The 20,455-nt window shown below is 37.2% G+C and overlaps 1 protein-coding gene across 3 annotated transcripts in view; it reads left to right on the forward strand.

Moving 5' to 3' along the window:
• sertad2b (SERTA domain containing 2b) overlaps window positions 1-20,455 on the forward strand; it is a 135,226-nt gene that overhangs the window by 82,709 nt on the left and 32,062 nt on the right. Inside the window, exon 1 of one of the 3 annotated variants that reach the window (XM_034184663.1) lies at window positions 4,706-4,857. The exons of the other annotated variants lie outside the window; for them this stretch is intronic. The gene's annotated coding sequence lies outside the window, so the exon portion shown is untranslated. Of the gene's footprint in view, window positions 1-4,705; window positions 4,858-20,455 lie in introns of those variants that run through there. 3 annotated transcript variants of the gene reach the window in all.

Consider the following 20,455-nt stretch of genomic DNA (forward strand, 5'->3'; position numbering starts at 1 on the left):
TTTGGTGGTATTTAGTCAAAATAATTCAAATTGTGTCACTGTCCAACTACTTATGAACCTGACTCTAAGGCAGCCATCTATGATAAACAATGAGTAAAGCTATTTGATTTTGTTTAATTTATGAGAAGAAACCTCAAGGGCACCACACTTAGTGGGGTGGCCATCTACTACGGTGCATCAAGAAAGTATTCACGGCGCCGCACTTTTTCCCACACTTTTTTTTTATGTTAACTTATTCCAAATTACATTACATTCTTTTCCCCCTCAAAATTCTACCTGCAATACCCCATAATGACAATGTCAAAAAAGATTTTTTTTTTTTTTTAGATTTTTTTCAAATTTATTAAAAATAAAAAACTAAGAAATCACATGGACATAAGGATTCATAGCTTTTACCTTGAAGCTCAGAATTAAGCTCAGATGCATTCTGTTTGTACTGATCATCCTTGAGATGTTTCTCCAGCTAAATTGGAGTCTACCTGGGGTTAATTCAGTTGATTGGACATGATGTGGAAAGGCACGCACCTGTCTATGTATAAGGTCCCACAGTTGACAGTGCATGTCAGAACACAAACCAAGCATGTATTCAAAGGAATTGTCTGTTGACCTCTGAGACAATCCTGTCTCAGAGGTCAACAGACAGGTGACCAAGAATCTGATGGTCACTCTGAATAGCACCATCATTCCTCTGTGGAGAGAGGAGCACCTTCCAGAAGGATAACCATCTCTGCAGCAATCCACCAATCAGGACTGTATGGGAGAGTGAGGAGACGGAAGCCACTCCTTCGTAAAAAAGTACATGGCAGCCCGCCTGGAGTTTACCAAAAGACACCTGAAGGACTCTCAGACCATGAGAAACAAAATTCTGTGGTCTAATGAGACAAAGATTGAACTCTTTGACGTGAATGCCAGGCATCATGTTTGGAGGACACCAGCCACCATCCCCACAGTGAAGCATGGTAATGACAGCATCATGATGTGGGGATGTTTTTCAGCGGCAGGAACTGGGAGACTAGTCAGGATTGAGAGAAAGATGAATGCAGTAATGTACAGAGACATCCTGGATGAAAACCTGCTCCAGAGCGCTCTTGACCTCAGACTGGGGTGACAGTTCATCTTTCAGCAGGACAGTGACCCTAAGCACACAGCCAAGATATGAAAGAAGTGGCTTCAGGACAACTCTGTGAATGTCCTTGAGTGACCCAGCCAGAGCCCAGACCTGAATCTGATTGAACATATGTGGAGAGATCTGAAAGTGGCTGTGTATCAACGCTCCCCATCCAACCTGATGGAGCTTGAGAGGTGCTGCAAATAGGAATCCCAAAGATAGGTGCACCAATCTTGTGTCATCATATTCAAGAAAACTTGAGGCTGTAATTGCTGCCAAAGGTGCATCAACTAAGTATTGAGCAAAGGGTGTGAATACTTATGTACGTGTGATTTCTTAGTTGTTTTTTTTTTTCATTTTTAATAAATTTGCAATAATATATATATATATATATATATATATATATATATATATAAACTTTTTTTTCATTTCATCATGGAATGTTGTGAGTAGAATTTTTTTTTTTTTTTTTTTTTTTTGGGGGGGGGGGGTGAATTTACTCCATTTTGGAATAAGGCTGAAACATAACAAAATGTGGAAAAAGTGAAGCGCTGTAAATACTTTCCAGATGCGCTATATGACCATTCTATCCAAGACAGAAGGCACAAAATGACTGACAGAACATGTAGTAACATACTAAATACTGCACTAAGTTGAGCTCTGGTTGGTCTACAAGATAAGACATTTCACCCCTCATGCAAGTGACTTTGAGTTTGAAAAGATTTTCTCCACAGTCTGTATGTGTCGTGGTGGAGTCTGCGGAGATGTTTTTGGGTTAATGGGGTTGGTTGATGTTACAGCTTCCATAGGTTAGCCTGTGTATTTAGTATGCACTCAAATATAGGGATGAACTTTGCCAGTGAAGAGTTTTTAAGTGCGATTTAAAAAAAACTGCACATATGTGCAGCTTGACAGTAAGAGTTCCTTCTGTGCGGCTTTGTGCTCTAAGTCTATTTATTCTAGTAATTAGCATCCATTTAACACATAGGCTAACATGGGCAGCCCCAACTCAGGCCCTTTTAGGATTTGGAGTGCCCTGCACAGTGTGTAGATTAACTCTGTGTGATGTTCATATTTTTGTTATTCAGCCAGTGTTGATGGGTCTGGTGTACTCGCTGTATTTTGGGGTTTTTAATTAAACACAATCAAACAAGCTTATGTTAATATACTCAACAGATGTTTACGTCAACACAGTTAAATAATTAATTGTATAATTTTTCTTTTGATAAAAAAAATTAAAACAAGTTCCACAGACCCACACGCCATACAAGGGTTAAGTGACAGATCTGTCCGTCCATCTGTTTTCTATACCCGCTTACTCTAATTAAGGGTCACAGGGGAGGGGGTGGGGGGTACTGGAGGCTAGAGTGCCTTTATTAGAGAGAGAGAGGCGACATGATGAGTCGAAAAAAAATCAGTCAGGTGACTCATGGTGCCATCTTGGGTTCAAAATAGCGTTCACTGTTAATGTGTCGGCATGTAAATCCAGCTATTTTATTTATTCATTCGCTGAAAATGACGGGTTGCTGTGCATTTGGATGCACAAATAGACACAGCAAGGGCTTCAAGATGTACAGATTCCCTTCAGATCTGAACAGAAGAAAAAGTTGGGAAAATAAAGTCAGCCATGTGGGATGGAAGCCGACATCATCGTCATAGTTTTGAGAGGTACATTTATTGTTCAGTCCCATGTACAGTAAAACTCATCTAAACTGTCATTGTATAATCCAGATATTCGCAGTCACTGGACAAAAAAGTCCCAAAGTTTTTGTATTGTTTTCCATTTTGTACAGCGGATTTTTCGCTCACATCTGATAAAATGTCCCGTCGGATCACAGCGTATTTCCATTAAACCCCTCGCACGTGGGACCGGAGACATTTACGTGATTAAAAGTCTGCCCGTTTATTTTTTCACACCGTGCTCAGACTCGGAGCGGCAGCCTGGATGTGCACTGTTAAATCAAACACAAAAGGCTGTGATTTGACACTTTTCTGCTTTTAATCCTTCGTCTCCCATCATATTACATAGCGTGCGTGCTGACAAATGGATCCGAAAAGTCTGGACATTTACAGCACAAAGTCGGTACAGGAGGAAAATGTACAGCTTACCTTTGATTTGGAGGCGATGATTGTAGAAAGAAAATCTTGTTGATGGTCATATTAGTCCAGAATAAAGCTATGATGGCGTTTTAGGGCCGCATTGAATTTTTTTTTTTTTTTTTTTTTTTAGACTTCGAGAATAAAGTCGTAATATTACGAGAATAAAGTAGTAATTTTAAGACTTTGAGAATAAAGTCGTAATATTACGAGAAAAAAGTCATAATTTTACGAGAATAAAGTCATAATATTACGAGAATAGTAATATAATATTTTGACTTTTTTCTCATAATATTATGACTTTATTCTGGAAATATTATGACTTTTTTCTCATAATATTATGACTTTCTTCTTCTTCTTCTTCTGGCGTAGCATAATGCTGCCCCCCACAGGTAATAGTTAAATACTTTATCTTATGTTAGACTCTCAAATAGAGGTTGGTGGAATGGAGAAACTTAATCACAGCTTTGTCCACTAAATGCGAGTAACTGCTCTCAGAAAAAATTGACCTAAAAGAAAACACAGTCAATCCACAGTCTGACAAATCTTTAAACAATTTCCGCTAGAATACATAGGACAGCACATTAAAACATGATGAACACTTTCCAACTGACCACACTGACACAACCCATCTGGATGTTTTCCAATCACTTTTAAATATGCTGCCAACCCACAATGCCCCAGTCTCAATCTATATTACGACTCTATTCTCGAAGTCCAAAAAAAAAAAGAAAAAGAAATTCAATGTGGCCCTAAAACTCCGTTGTATAATCCAGATACCGAGAACTTTAAAACTGTCACGCACGTCATCGCGTGACAGAGTTACAGAGCAGCAGCTGCATAAATCAGGCTTTAAATTAATTAAATAAATCATCATAAAATGTAAATTTGTGTAAATTTGATAGCTTAATTATTTTTATATTTATTTTGATAGCACCTGTACGTGGATGTGTTGCTATATGTTGTGGAATGATTTTAAAAAAATGTTGAAAAAATTAAAGGTCCATTCAGTCGTTGAGCGCAGTTGAATCCAAAAATGGTGCCATGTGCCACTTTCCATTCAAGGCACTCTACTGGAGCCTGGACAGGATGCCAGTCAATCACAGGGCAACATACAGACAGACAAACACATTCACACTTGCACGCACACCTATGATCTTTTTTTTGTTTTTTTTTTTTTTGATGATGTTTTTTTTTAAGTTTCACAGAGTTCCTTCCTGCAAAGTTTGTGCAAATTCATACACCTGAGCTGTGCTCTCCTCATGAGCTAATGCACTGTAGTTACACATGGCATCGATTTACTCCAGTGTGTAGTTTTGACATGCTTTGTGCTTTGTTTTGAAAGCTGACTCTGAACACCACACCATCAGCTATGCAGCTCCAGCGCTAAATAAATAACGTTTCTCCCTTAACAAAATAAAACTGAACCTTCCGCCTTGTGCGCAGTGAAGCGCAGGTGCAGCTGACCTCTGGATTGTCATAATTTCGACAGGCCGTGAAGGCAGCAGCGCGGAGGCACTTTTGTGTTCCCGTCAGCGCCATTGTGTGACAGAGTCTCCGGCAGCGCGGAAGCCTTATTCTTTTTTCTACCCGACAGGACTGTTTAAATACCCCCAATGTTTCTATTTCAAACTCCAGTGGACCTGCATGTGGTAAGAAACCGGTTTTCTGTCTTTCAGAAAGCGAAGAAACGCGCGCTCCCAACGAAATACTGACACGACCGAGTAGAGGCGATTTCTTAAAAGAAAAATAGAGACACACGTTTGAAGGTGCGCGTCAGAAACGCCGCGAGGAGTCAGTCTGCAAAAGTTTTCCTCTTAAATAGATTCAGGCTGGAAATATCGTCTCTGTTTTACGTCCGCTGGCCGCCTGTCTGTGACGAAAACTCGTTCCAGTTGAGTTCAGTTTGTGGCCGCTTCGACAAGAGTCTGTGATAAACTTTTTTTTTTTTTTTTTAAACCCAAGAGCCCGGTCCATAAGTATTTGGACGTGACACCGTGTCTGTTATTTTGCCTCTGTACACCAACACAGTGCAACTGAAATGAAACAACCCAGGTGTGCTTAGACTTTCAGTTTTAATTTAAGGGTGTCGTATTAACCATTTAGGAAATTACAGCCATTTCTGTACAGAGTTCCTCTATTTTCAGAGGCCATTAAGTAATTAGAAAAAACAAAAATGAGTACTATTGTTAATACAAATCATCTTTTTTTTTTTTTTTTTTTTTTTTTTTTTTTTTTTTTTTTTACAGTCAGGTTTCTGAGACACATCAAGGTATGATTCAGTGACTTGGACATGTCCAAGTCACTGAATATGTCTTGGATTTCATATGTCAATCATTAAGAAATACAAATAGTGTGGTGGCATGTCGTAAATCTGGTGTCAGCAGGTCTCAAAAACTGAGTGATCATGTAAGAACGAAACTAGTGAGGGAAGCTACCAAGACACTCATGACAACTCTTGAGGAGTTATTGGCTGCTGTGGTTGTGATTGCAGAAACTCACACACACTCACTCATCTTCAACCACAGAGTCACGGGGCGTTGGAGCCTATCCCAGCAGTCAAAGATCGCAAGGCAGGGTACACCCAGGACAGGACGCCAGTCTGTCACAGGGCCACAAACAGACAAACAAACACAGTCACACCCACTCGTACACCTATGGACAATTTAAAGATTTCAATCCACCTAACCCACATGTCTTTGGATGTGGGAGGAAACCCACGCAAACACGGGGAGAACATGCAAACTCCACACAGAAAGGCCACAGGCGGGAATTGAACTCATGACCTTCTCGCTGTGAGGCAAAACAGTGCTAACCACTAAGTGATTGCAGAAACTGTGTAATGCAAATTTTGTGAGTTGCATCACTAGTCACGGCTTCATGGTGGATTGGAACCAAAAACGATTTTCACTCAAGAAAATGAATCAGATCTAGGCCCAAGTTTCCCATGTGCCTTCTAGTAAAGTGTAGCTGATATTTCTCATCTTTTTTTTTTTTTTAAGAACATCCTTCTTTATAATGCTCTCCCATGAAGCTGTATGACTCGTGATGCAACAGACAAAAGCTGCACTATGCACAGTTTCTCCAGTCACAGCCACAGATCTCTGTAAGTCTGACATCATTGTTATGGGTGTCTTAGTGGCTTCCCTCACCAGTTTTCTTCTTGCATTCTCCCTTAGTTTTTGAGAGGTGTGTGTTCTGGACAGATTTATTATACAGTATTTACAATTACTGTATATAATGTATGTATTTAGAGTTATTGTATTAACAATAATTCTTATATTTTGTTTTCCAGTTACTGATGGCCTATGAAAATGGAGGGACTGTACGTAAAAGTAGTTGTAAATCTTAAATGGTTGGTGCAATATTTTTTGTTTAACTCCTTGAATTAAAGCTAAAAGTCTGCATTACAGGCACCCATTTAATTTTAAATCCAGTGTTGTGTTGTACAGAGGCAAAATGACAAAAACTGTCGCTGTCCAAATACTTATGTGCCTGACTGTACATTGTCACTATTGACTTATGCAACAAAATACTTATCATTTTTAACCTACGGTATGCTTGAAAACTGCAAAGCTTTAAACAGGGTTCATTTATTTGTTTGTGTTTGTAAGTGTGGGGGTGGGGGGATAGTTTTTTTTATATATGTTTATGTGTGTGTGAGAAATATGCTTTTAATTATCTCCAATTAATTACACTATTGAACAAATTGCAACATATATTATTTTTATGGTCAGTTATATCAAGACTGAACTGTGAAGCCTTTCATAAGAACATCAAGCATTCAGCTTTTTATTTTCATCAGATCTGATCATTATTTTCACACGTGCAGAATTTTTAACGCATCAAAGATCTTAAATTGCCTAACTTGGTATTCACGGCCGATTTGATCAATTAACAGTATGAAACCCAAATATAATGGCTTTACAATGATATAAAACAGAGAAAACCATCCAATCTTTCCTGAGATTGGTTACAGCATTTAAATCATAAGGCGATTATTAGTTTTATTTGTGATGAATTTTGTGTTTATTGGCTGACTGATAAATCAGTGTGTTTCTGTGCAGCGTAGTGGAGGAGGTGTGATGTTGGAGGCTGTCTCAGTCAGTTGTGTGGCTCTTGCGTGTTCCTTGACATTGCAGCACAACGCAGCAGTCTGACACTGACAACAGGCTTTACGCCTCACTTTCTTGCTCCATTGCTGTGTCCCACACGCAGCAGGGAGGCTAAGTCATCAGTTCCCACGTTCTCTGTAAGAGGACCCACAGAGGCTTGTTTGATCAGAGGTGAGCCCCACTTGACAAGGATTTTATCATCTGGCATGATGATCCAAAGTGTCACTGCGGAGGGGGAAACCTGATTTTTGCTACATGGGAATGTCTCATTCTGGCATTTAGTAGTCCCTAGAACAGCGTATCCAGAAACGAATAATGAACACGTTCATGGTTTCACTTGTTTTTCTAGTGAGATAACCAAAGATCATCTCCTAATCTGCAGGTTTCTGCTGAAATTTGAACAGCAGAACGAATAAAAAAAACTCAGAGGCCCTAAATTTAAAGAGGCATTACCTTATTTTGAGCACAGTGTTTCCTTCCTGCTCATTGCCAAACCTAAAAAGGTTTACAGTTTAGTAATGTTATTTTCCTGTCAGTCTACGAGGCTGAATCTACGATGATGGTTAGCTCTGTTTCTTTGGATGCAGATGTAATCAGCTATTATAAGTAGTAATAAGGCTTATGGAGCGACAGTAGGGCTTCAGGTGACGTAATACTGCACTGATAAGGGTTATACTTAAGTAATGGGGGTGCTGCCTGCAGTGAAAACGATGACACTTTCAGCACTGAAGCGTGTGCAGCTGGAACCAGGTGGGCAGTGTAGTAATAAGAATAACACTGCGTCGATTAAGGTGCATGCTGCAGTAATAAGGCACGTTGATGCTATGCATTGGTGAGTTTGTGAGGCGTCGTCACTGGGATTGCCAAGCTGCACTTTCTCCCTAAGGAGGCTTGGTGGAAAGAGCGGTGCGCTCGACGGCATGCAGACTTGTCTGCTGACCTAAATCTGCTCCCTTCTCCTGCCTTTTATTTATAGACTTAAGTGTGTGTACATGAGGGAGTGAGTGAGTTTGTGTGCGAATATACCGATTACTGTGTGAAGTGTGGTCGTATCCCAGGAAATCATAGAAGCCAATTAAAAAGTCTATTTGTGTGAGAGACAAGTGAAAGTGTTTGAATCAGGCGCTGCAGTACTGACAGCTGTCAGGTCTCTCTTGGGTGCTCAGTGTTTAACGCGACAACCATGGCTGTGATCAGAAGTTGGGTTTTTGGTTAAAGTTGGTGTTTGAACTCAAGTCAGGTAGAAAGATTCATTAGTCAGTGGAATCTGACTGTTGCACACTTTTCTCACTCATTGTGGTTGAAGTGGAGATGCTCTAAACTGAAACTTATTTTTCACTTTCTGTCACTGAGAACTGTTTCAGGCTCCAACATCAGATGATAATTAATCACACTTAACCGTTTAGTCTGTAAAATGTTCTAATAAAAGATACATATTTAAAAAATATGCCTCAGAACATTCTGCTTTCATTATCAAGTCATCGAATGATTAGTTTATTCCTCGTAAATTTATTTTAAACTACTTTACTGAAAGTGATCCTTTAGGATGTTATTGGGTTTTTTAGGCTCTTCTTGTGGGTGAAGATAGAAATGGGGTATGATCAGTGAGAAATGACTTTTTTTCTTTTTCTTTTTAATATTTATTTCATTCATTTAAAAGAAAAACAGAAAAGCAAAAAACAAAAGCACCACAATACCAGAATGAAAAGGAGCAGAAAGAAGAACAAGTCTTATGATTTCTGCCCCTTTTAACAATACAGTCTTTCAATATACAGCATCATAGTCAACATTATTTAACAGATTGCATTTCTTTAACTTGTCACATACCACTGACCCATTTCATAATTATGACCAGAAATTAATAGATTACATCACTGACAGGTTACATTTAAACTTAAGACACTCCAAACATTATTAACAGTTTACTTTTTCTTTTTTTTTTTTTGACTTTCTTGCAGCCCACTGACTTACTTCATAGTTTCATACTTACTTAATACATCTAATTTAATATGTTTTTTAAATAATTTAAGCGACCTTAATTCTTTAATTTCTTTATTAAGATTGTTCCATAATTTGACACCATTTACTGCAATACTCCTTTCCTTTACTTTGGTTCTAAATCTTGGTTTTTTAAAGACTTCTATTCCTTTCAATTTATAACTACTTACTCTTTTTTCAAACATATTTTGAATGTTTGTTGGTAAAGTATTTTTATTAACTTGGTACATCGTTTGTAATATTTTCAAATCAACTAAATCATGAAATTTAAGTACCCTATACTTAATAAACAATGGATTAGATGGATCTCTAAAACCACTGTTACTAATCACTTTTAAAGCTCTTTTCTGCAAAATAAATAAAGGTTGTATATAGGTTGTATATGTTGATCCCCAGATTTCTACACAGTAAGTTAAATATGGGACAATCAATGAATTGTACAATGTTAATAAACCATAACTATTTAATGAATATTTTACTTTATGCAAAACAGCAATGGCTTTCACTATTTTTCCTTTTATGTAATTTATGTGTGACTTCCATGTAAGATCTTCATCAATCATGACTCCTAAAAATTTCATTTCTTTTACCCTTTGTATATCCATTCCATCTATTTGTAATGACACATTATTTTCTTTCGCTCTATCATTAAACAATATGAAATTTGTCTTATTAATATTTAGTGACAATCTGTTTATATCAAACCAATGTTTAACTTTTTCCAACTCTGTATTTATCACTTGTGCTACTTCCTGTATATCTGATCCAGAGTAAAACAGCGTTGTATCATCAGCAAATAAAATGCTGCCAAGCACATTGGATACATTCACAAAATCATTGATATACAAAATAAACAGTTTGGGTCCAAGTACCGATCCCTGTGGTACTCCATAAATAATGTTACACAATTCTGATTTGGTATTATTTATCTGAACAAACTGTTTTCTATTTTCTAAGTAGCTTTTTACCCACTGATGTGCAACACCTCTTATTCCATATTGTTGTAACTTGTGGAGCAATCTTGAGTGGTCTATAACATCAAAAGCCTTTTTCAGGTCAATAAAAATACTTACAAAATAATCCTTATTATCTATTGTTGATATTTTCTCTATTAGTTCCATAATTGCCATAGCTGTCGAATGTTTTGTTCTGAATCCATACTGAGCATTATTTAAAATATGATGTTTCTCAATAAATTTATCCAATCTTGTTACAAAAACTTTTTCCATAATTTTAGAAAACTGTGGAAGCAATGATACTGGCCTGTAATTAGAAAAATTATGTTTGTCTCCATTTTTATATAATGGGACTACCTTAGCAATTTTCATTTCATCTGGAAAAACCCCAGTTGACAGAGACAGATTACAAATATAAGTAAATGGTTCAATAACAATTTCTATTATACTTTTTACAGTCATCATGTCTAAATCTTCATGGTCAGTTGATCTTTTGCTTACACAGTTTTTTACAATATTTCTTATTTCATCTTTTTCCACATTGTCCAGGAAAATACTATTGACCGTATTTACCAATGTACATAATTTATCTTCTATTATTGGTTTATTTCCCACCAGACTTGACCCTACATTTGAAAAATAATCATTAAACCCATTTGCAACTTCTTTTATATCATATATCTCTTTATTTTCCTTAACAAAGTAATTTGGAATAGTTTCTTTCGTTCCATCACTATCAATCACACTTTTTATAATTCCCCATGTTACCCTCATATTATCTTTACTCTTATTTAGTTTTTCACTGTAATAATCTTTTTTTTGTTTCCTAATTATTGTTAATAGTTTATTTTTATATTTTTTGTATTTATGTTCTGATTCCTTTGTTTGCAATTTTAAAAAGCACCTGTATAAATAGTTTTTCTTTGCACAAGCATTTTTTATTCCCTTTGTCAGCCATGGTTTATTTACTCTTTTCTTACTAATTTCAATTAATTTACAATTTTTATTGTATGATTTCATCAATATTTTCATAAATGAGTTATATGCTACATTAACATCACTGACATAAACTTCTTCCCAGTTTTGATTTTTAAGGTCATATTTTAATGCCTCTAAGGCTTTTACTGACTTATCTCTTTTAAAGTTTATATCAGTTTTTTTGTTGTACCTATTTTTATATTTAAATATTGAAAAAATTGGTAAATGGTCGCTAATATCTGTCATGAAGATCCCATTCTTAATAATTTCATCTGTTCTGTTTGTAAATATATTATCAATTACCGTTGCACTTTGCGATGTAATTCTGGTTGGTTTTGTTATCAAGGGGAATAACCCCAAACTATACATTGTATTCACAAAATCACTTAATCTTTGGCAGCTGGAGCTTTCTATGTTAATATTAAAGTCCCCACACATAAAAAGCGTTTTGTTTTTAATTTGATGGAATAATTCAATTATTTTATCTGTAAATTTCACAACACAAGAATCTGGTGCTCTGTATACACAACTAATTAAAATATTCTTAGATGTTTCATGTACAAGTTCCACTGTTACAATTTCTATGACATCATTCATAATTGTCATTTCTTCAACAATTGTACACATCAGATCTGTTTTTGTATACAGAGCAATACCACCGCCTTTTTTATATCTTCTGTTTACAAAATACAGCTCATATCCCTCCATTTGAACTTCATCCATGAGATCATCTTTAAGCCAAGATTCAGTGATTGCAACAATACTAAATCTATTTTGAAACTGATTTAAATAATCTTTTATTTGTGACATTTTACAATACAAGTTTCGACTGTTTATATGTATGAGTGACAGGGTATCTTCTGCAATTTTTTCACTATTCAGCTGTTCTACTGTATAATACTCACAACCAATCGTTTTTAAGTCAAATATACTTTCATCAATATTAGTGTCTATGTCATATATTTTATCCTCTGTTTCCATGTTTGATCTGATTTTTTGTTGGTCCACTTAGTTCTTTCACAACAGAAAGGAGTATTAAATATACATCTTAGAACAAACCTGCAGCATAATAAATATCTCTGTCATTCACCTTAAAGTACAGTATGTTCCAAAAGGCACATTTTGGCACACTTGGAACTTTGTTTATAAAACTCTATGTAGAATCGTGCATGCAGAAAAAAATGAAATGTGCGTAAGCAGAGTTATAAATTGCATATGGTTCTGTTTTATAAATTTTAATAATTGTAGAAGCATGTGTACCTGGACAAGCCCTCATTCAGTATCCATAACCATAATGGGTTATGGGCACACACTCAAATGATCATTTGCATATAAAACCTCGCTGTTTGTCAACTCAAACTCGCTTTGTCAAATCCCATCTTCCTCCTCTTAAAATGTTTCATTTTTAAGTGCACCATACTATACTGTATAACTGCACTCGGAGAAAAGACTTCATTGTTCATAAAGTCGTAGTGAATTCTTAATGTGATATTCAAGTGACTTCTGTCGTGTCACCTTATATGAGGAAATCACATTTGTGACTCAAGCAGGGATGGTGCTTCCACTCCTGTGATGATTTTTTTCTTTTTGTTACTTGTCCTTGTTAATGTTATAGAGCAATGTTTCAAAACTTCTTGAAGCTTATTTCAAATGAAAAATGTCCTCAAGGTTCTTGTGGAACTTATTAAACCCGAAGTTCCATTACGTACCCTGTGTTCTCAGGACCTAGGCTTATGATGTGATCCTAAATTTAAGAAGAAATGGGCAGGATGTAGAACCTTTTCTTTTCGTGCTCCAGTCTTCTGGAATAACCTGTCATTGGAGGTGAAAAGATCAGACTCCGTCGAGTCCCTTAAAGACCATCTTAAAACACACTTCTGTCAGGAGTGCTTATTTTACATAACTCATTTTATTTGAATATATTGTGTTTACATTGCATGTATATTTGGTTTTATGTAAGTCATTTTTGTTTTTGTTTTTTTAATTGGTGGTGGTGTTATGTGAAATTCAGGGCTTTCACATAGTTTTTGAGAAGGTGGGAGTCAGGCTAAAGTATCAGGGAACCTTAAAACCAACTGGAACATTCACAGAAGTAATTCCAGATCCTTGGACCTTGATGAAGATGGCACTTTGTTTGTTCCTTGCGTCACTGTTTAATGTGACTATGCACCAACTCATTGTGCAATGCAGGGTGCATTATAGTATGTAAATTCCTTAATAGTCATATGGAAAGGCCTATTTCTTATTCCACCTTAAACTATACGAGGTCTGTCCAAAAAGTAACGGACCTTTTTATTTTTTTTCCAAAACCATATGGATTTGAATCATGTGTGATTGCATCAGCCAAGCTTGAACCTTCGTGCGCATGCGTGAGTTTTTTCACGCCTGTCGGTTGCGTCATTCGAATGTGAGCAGGCTTTGAGTGAGCAGTGGTCCACCCCCCTCGTCGGATTTTCATTGTCAGGGAAATGTCTGAACGATTTGGAGCTTTGCTGCATCAAATTTTTCCAGACACTGTGAGAGACAGCCAGGTGGAAACCATTCGCTAAATTCAGATGGCTTTCAGGGACGATTTTATGGGGATCACACAGATTAAGGAGTGTTACAGCCGGTTTAAAGACCGCCCACAGCGGCAGCACTCTGAGCGGTGATCGACAGGCTGAAACGACCAGATCATTTCCAAACTGAACGCTGTGTTGATCCGGGACGTCGTCTGACTACCACAGAAATGGCAGAAGAGGTGGACATACCACTTTTTTGGCACATTCCACTGTTACAGGAGTTTTTGTCATGGAAAGAGGAGCGGAGGAATGCGCCACCACGCCGCAAATGGCGTGGGACAAAACCACAGGAATTCGCACGTCGGGACGGAGCCGCATGGCGCAAAGAAACACTGTGATGAAGCCTCACAGGACATGTTCTGGCATGTCCAGCTAATCCACAATTTCTCGGATAGTTACACGACTGAAAAGTAGTAGTAGTAGTAAGTGAGGTCAGAGCTGCGTCAGTCACAGTCAGTCAGAGCTGCGTGTCGTCAGAGCGAGCTGCAAAAAGTTTGTACCTGAGTTTTCAGAGGTGGTGTTTGTAGTTGCCATCTGCCACGCCGGTGTTTGCCAACCCGGACAGTGGGAATACCACCTCAACCGGCAACTTAGCCCCGCGACTGGACAGCAACAATGTCCGAGGCCCGCTCAACGTGGTGAATTCACTGAGGCCGCGCACTGCGTCATTAGAGCCGCGCGTCACGAGTGCCGCTTCCCCGAGGCCTCGTGCAGCCACCGCGGATCCATCAGCGCGGAAACACCGAGGCCGCGCGGCACCAGCGCAGTGCAGATCCATCCCGGTGACAAACAACGCAGGCTGTTAACATCGGCGATCGACAAGCTGCTCATAAGCCGACCATGGGGCCTAAGAAGGTTCTGACAGCGGAGGAAGGTGACGATATTAAAAAATCTCTGGACTTTCTATCAGAGGAGATTTCTGTTGTGAAGCAGCAACAGAAATCAATCATGGATCTGGTGGAGGAGGTGAAGGCATTACGGCTCCAGAATGCCGAGAAAGACCGGCATCTGGTGCAGCTGGAAAATAGAGTGGCTGAATTGGAGCAGTACACCAGAATTAACGACGTCATCATCACAGGTCTTCACATCAAACCACGGTCCTACGCACGGGCGGTAACAGATGAGAGCGGAGGGGAGCCCAGTGAACAGGAGGTCAGCTCTGTGGAAAAACAGGTTGCTGATTTCCTCCTATCTAAAGGTATAGAAATGGATTTAAATAACATTGAAGCGTGCCACCCTCTGCCCCGGAGAAATGACGGTGATAAACGAACCGTCATCATGAGATTCATCAACAGAAAACACAAAACAGCACTGTTAAAACAAGGAAGAAAACTGAAAGGGACAAACGTATTCATCAATGAACATCTCACCAAACGGAATGCCGACATCGCCAGGAAAGCACGCTTCTTGAAGAAACAGGGAAAAATCCAGCACACATGGACTTCAAACTGTAAAATATTCATCAAACTGAACGGATCACCAGAACAAGCAAAAGTCATGGCAATAAGGAACATCGAGGAGCTGGACAAATATGAACAATAGTGTTTCTTAAAGCGAGGATCTGGACAAATATGACCAATAAGGTATGAGGACACAAACACATCACAACACCATGACACAGACCAGAGGAACCTATTCATCTACTACCTATTCATCTACATCTGGAGACAAGAAGGATATAACTCAAAGGATTGCTGATCATGGAAAAGTAGAACTGAGAACATTTAAATACACAGACCACAATGTACTGGACTTGGAGCACGATATAGACCCGGACAATAATTTCTTCTCAAATATCAATGACAGTTGTTGCTATTATACAGATGAACAGTTTAATCGGATCATTAGAACGGATAACAAATTATCAATAATCCATTTCAACAGCAGAAGTCTATATGCAAACTTTAACAACATTAAAGAATATTTAAGTCAGTTTAAAAAAATATTTAACATAATTGCTATATCAGAAACATGGATCAATGAAGATAAAGGAATGGATTTTGAACTGGATGGATATGAATTTAATTGTGTAAACAGAAAAAATAAGAGTGGAGGAGGAGTGGCTGTGTATGTGGATAAGAACATGGATTATAAAATAGTAGACAATATGACAACTGTGATTGATAACTTATTAGAATGTATAACTATTGAAATATGTGAAGAAAAAAGCAAAAATGTATTAGTCAGCTGTATATAGAGCACCAGGATCTAGTATTGAAACATTCACTGACTGTATGGGAAAAATGTTCTCAAAAACTAATCAAAAAACTGTGTTCATTTGTGGTGACTTAAATATTGATCTGCTCAATCCAAATAAGCATAAAATAACAGATGAATTTATCAGTATAATGTACAGTATGAGTTTATATCCAAAAATCACCAGGCCAAGCAGAATTACATCCCATAGTGCTACCTTAATTGATAATATATTCAGCAATGATATTGAGAATAACACTGTGAGTGGATTATTAATCAATGACATTAGTGATCATCTACCAGTTTTCATCGTTTATAATAGAAACCATCGGCGGAATCAGCCAGAGGAGAAAATAAAATACAGGCGAGTGCGGACAGAGGAAAACATGAACACACTAAAGAAGGATTTACAGGAGCAAAACTGGGAAAAGGTATACAGTGAAAGTGATGTTGATAGTGCATATGAAACTTTTTTACAAATATTTACATCATTATATGATAAAAATTGTCCAATTAAACAAGACTACAGAAAACAAAAAATCCAAGCTCGACCATGGATGACGAAAGGGTTACGAAATGCATGTAATAAGAAAAATACACTGTATAGAGAATTCATAAAACTAAAGACTAAAGAGGCAGAAAATAGATATAGGAAAAATACAAAAATAGATTAACTAATATTATACGGGTATGTAGGAAGGAATATTATAGTAACATATTATATAATAACAAAAACAATATTAAAGGAATATGGGATATATTAAATAGCATTATCAAAAATGGTAATAAAAACAGAGTTACCCTCAGTATTTCATTGATAATAATGTCAAGAAGGAAAATAAGGATGAGGTAGTCAACGGTTTTAATAATTTTTTTGTAAATATTGGACCAAGCTTGGCAGAAAAAATTCCCGATTCCCAATCTGAGGATTGGGATAATAATCTTATAGAAAGAAATCCCTGTTCAATGTTCCTCACAGCAGTGGATGGAAATGAAATTATAGACATTGTGAATAATTGTAAATATAAAACATCTACCGATTTAAATGAAATTGATATGGTGGTGGTAAAACAGGTCATTGAATGGATTGTAGAACCATTAACATACATCTGTAACTTATCATTTCAAACCAGTAAATTTCCCAATCAAATGAAAATAGCTAAGGTTGTGCCGCTGTATAAGACTGGGGATAGACACCACTTCACAAATTATAGACCTGTTTCTTTGCTTCCACAATTTTCCAAATTATTAGAAAAGTTATTCAATAATAGATTAGACAAATTCATAAATAAACATAAATTACTTACTGATAGTCAATATGGATTCAGAGCACATAGTTCAACATCACTTGCATTAATAGAATCAGTTGAGGAGATTACAAACGCCATAGACCACAAATTACATTCAGTTGGAATATTTATAGACCTTAAAAAGGCTTTTGATACAATTAATCATGACATATTAATCAATAAACTTGAACAGTATGGGATTAGGGGGTAGGTGTTGCACTGGGTGAGAAGCTACTTAAGTAACAGAAAACAGTTTGTGAAGTTGGGGGAATATACATCATCATGCTTGGACAATGCTTGTGGCGTCCCACAGGGGTCAGTATTGGGTCCAAAACTGTTTCTAATTTATATAAATGATATTGTCAATGTTTCCAAAATATTAAAATGAGTATTATTTGCAGATGACACAAGCATTTTTTGTTCAGGGGGGGATTTGCAGGAGTTACTGAGGAGGATCAGTATAGAAATGGGAAAATTGAAAATATGGTTTGACAGAAACAAATTATCATTAAACTTAAGTAAAACAAAATACATGTTATTTGGCTATTGTAATACAGACATACAGGTTCAGTTACAAGTCGAGGGGGTAGATATTGAAAGGGTACATGAAAATAAGTTTCTGGGGGTGATAATAGATGATAAGATAAACTGGAAGACTCATATAAAACATATACAAAGTAAACTGTCAAGAAGCATTTCAGTTCTAAACAAAGCGAAACATATTCTGGACCACAACTCACTCCGCATTCTTTACTGCTCACTGGTTTTACCATATTTACAGTACTGTGCAGAGGTATGGGGTAATACTTATAAAGGTACAACACAATCACTATCAGTAATGCAGAAAAGAGCTATAAGAATTATTCATAATACTGGCTATAGAGATCATACAAATCCACTATTTTTACAATCCAAATTCTTAAAATTCACAGACTTGGTTCATTTTCAAACAGTACAAATTGTGTATAAAGCAATAAACAATTTACTTCCAGCAAATATTAAAAATATGTTTTTTAACAGATCAGGGGATTACAGTCTGAGGGGGAAATTTAATTTAAAGCATCAGTGGGCACGAACAACATTAAAAGGTTTCTGTATTTCTGTCTGTGGGGTGAGGATGTGGAACAGATTGGGAGTGGGGCTCAAGCAATGTCCAAGCATGAACCAGTTCAAACAGCGGTACAAAAATATGGTTTTTTCTGGGTATAGGGAGGAGGAAGGGTAATGAGGGTTAGGGTGTTTTTTGTTTTTTGCTTCGGCTTGTAAATATATAGTATTTTGTATGTAAGTAGGTATGTGAAGGTGTATATTTATGTTTGTGTATATATATGTGTATATATGTATATGTGTATGTATATGTGTATGTATGTTGATGTGTGTATGTATATATATATGTGTATGTATATGTATATATATATATATTGATATCGGTTTAGGTGTGTAGGAATCTATGTGTATATGTGGCAAAGGGTATTACTGGTTGTGGGGAAGAAGGGGTAGGGATAAATAAGCTGATGCTTCACCCTACCCCTTTTCGGACATGTTGGGTACACAGTAGGAACTTTTTTGTTGTTGTCTTTACTGATCTATCTTGTAATTGTTGTTGTATCAAATGTTCGAAATAAACAGTTTTCATTCATTCATTCATTCATTCATTCAAAAGCCACCGAAAGCCGTCTGAAAGCCGTCCTGTGAGACCAACACGGAGGTGGTTTTGTCCCGCGCCATTCGCGTCTTCTGCCATTTCTCTGGTAGTCAGACGACGTCCCGGATCAACACAGCCTTCAGTTTGGAAATGATCTGTTTTTTTCAGCCTGTCGATCGCCGCTCGGAGCGCGGCGTGCCCTCCGCCGCTGTGGGCGGTCTTTAAACCGGCTGTAACACTCCTCAATCTGTGTGATCCCCATAAAATCGTCCATGAAAGCCATCTGAATTTTCTGAATGGTGTCCACCTGGCTGTCTGTCACAGTTTCTGGAAATATTTGATGCAGCAAAGCTCCAAATCATTCAGACATTTTCCTCGCAATAAAAATCCGACGAGGGGGGTGGACCACTGCTCACTCAAAGCCTGCTCACAGGCGAATGACGCAACCGACAGGTGTAAAAAAAACTCACGCATGCGCACGAAGGTTCAAGCTTGGCTGATGCAATCACATGTGATTCAAATCCATGTAGTTATTGAAAAAAATAAAAAGGTCCGTTACTTTTTGGACAGACCTCGTATACTATAAAGTAAAAGATATTCACTTATATTTGGTTGTTTTTCTCCTTTGGACAAATCAAAGTGTGTTACAAAAATTAGTCATTGTCCTTTGAAACATTCTACTTGTACTGGTTTACATGTTTTTATATAAACTCTAATTTTACCTATCACTAAACAGAAAAATAATCTAAACACTTAAAACACACACTCTGCAGGAGCCAGGAGTGCTCCTCAGAATACAGGGGAAGATACTGTTTTCAGTGAAATAAACCGGTAGTTTCTAAGGCCCTGTCCACACGGAAACGAGTTTAGGCGTATCTGCAAAAATTCTGTCTCGTATTGGCATTTCGTCAATACGGAACTGGAGCCCAAAATTGCTACTTCTTGAAAATGGGCCTCAGAGTGTATAAATATAAAAATGCTGCCTTTGAGTTGTCATGTGCACCACCAATATGCTACTTTTGAGAAATAATGATGTCATAGCCCCACATCACTTCAGCCTTAACCCTAGCTGCAAGATGTCACATAGCAACAATAAAAGAAAGTGTTTGAATGAATTTTGTCACTGAGCTTACCGGCGTCTACTGGTCACGATGGACGATATGTTTTTGTTGTTGACAAGGTAATTTAACATGTTTGTTTTTTTTTCTTGTTTTTTTTTTTTTTTTTTGTCTTAGTGGATCCTTAATGGGATTTATTATTGGCACTAGCAGAATGCTGAAGAGATTAAGAATAACTGTGGTGAACGTTGGCGTGAATAAAGGTACTGTGACATTAACAAAATAATTTCAGAAAAGATTTTCAGCTTTTAAAATAAGTTATTTTTTCTTCCTCTTGTTGGAGCAGATTGCTTGTCTGTCGGGCTCCAGTTATAGAATTGAGGCAAAAGTCAAGAGGAAAAATAAACACAGGACTTCTTTAAAAACACCTCCACGCTGTGTTTATTCACAAGCA

The sequence above is a fragment of the Thalassophryne amazonica genome, chromosome 13 (assembly GCF_902500255.1).
Source record: "Thalassophryne amazonica chromosome 13, fThaAma1.1, whole genome shotgun sequence".
In the NCBI taxonomy this organism is placed as follows: domain Eukaryota; kingdom Metazoa; phylum Chordata; class Actinopteri; order Batrachoidiformes; family Batrachoididae; genus Thalassophryne; species Thalassophryne amazonica.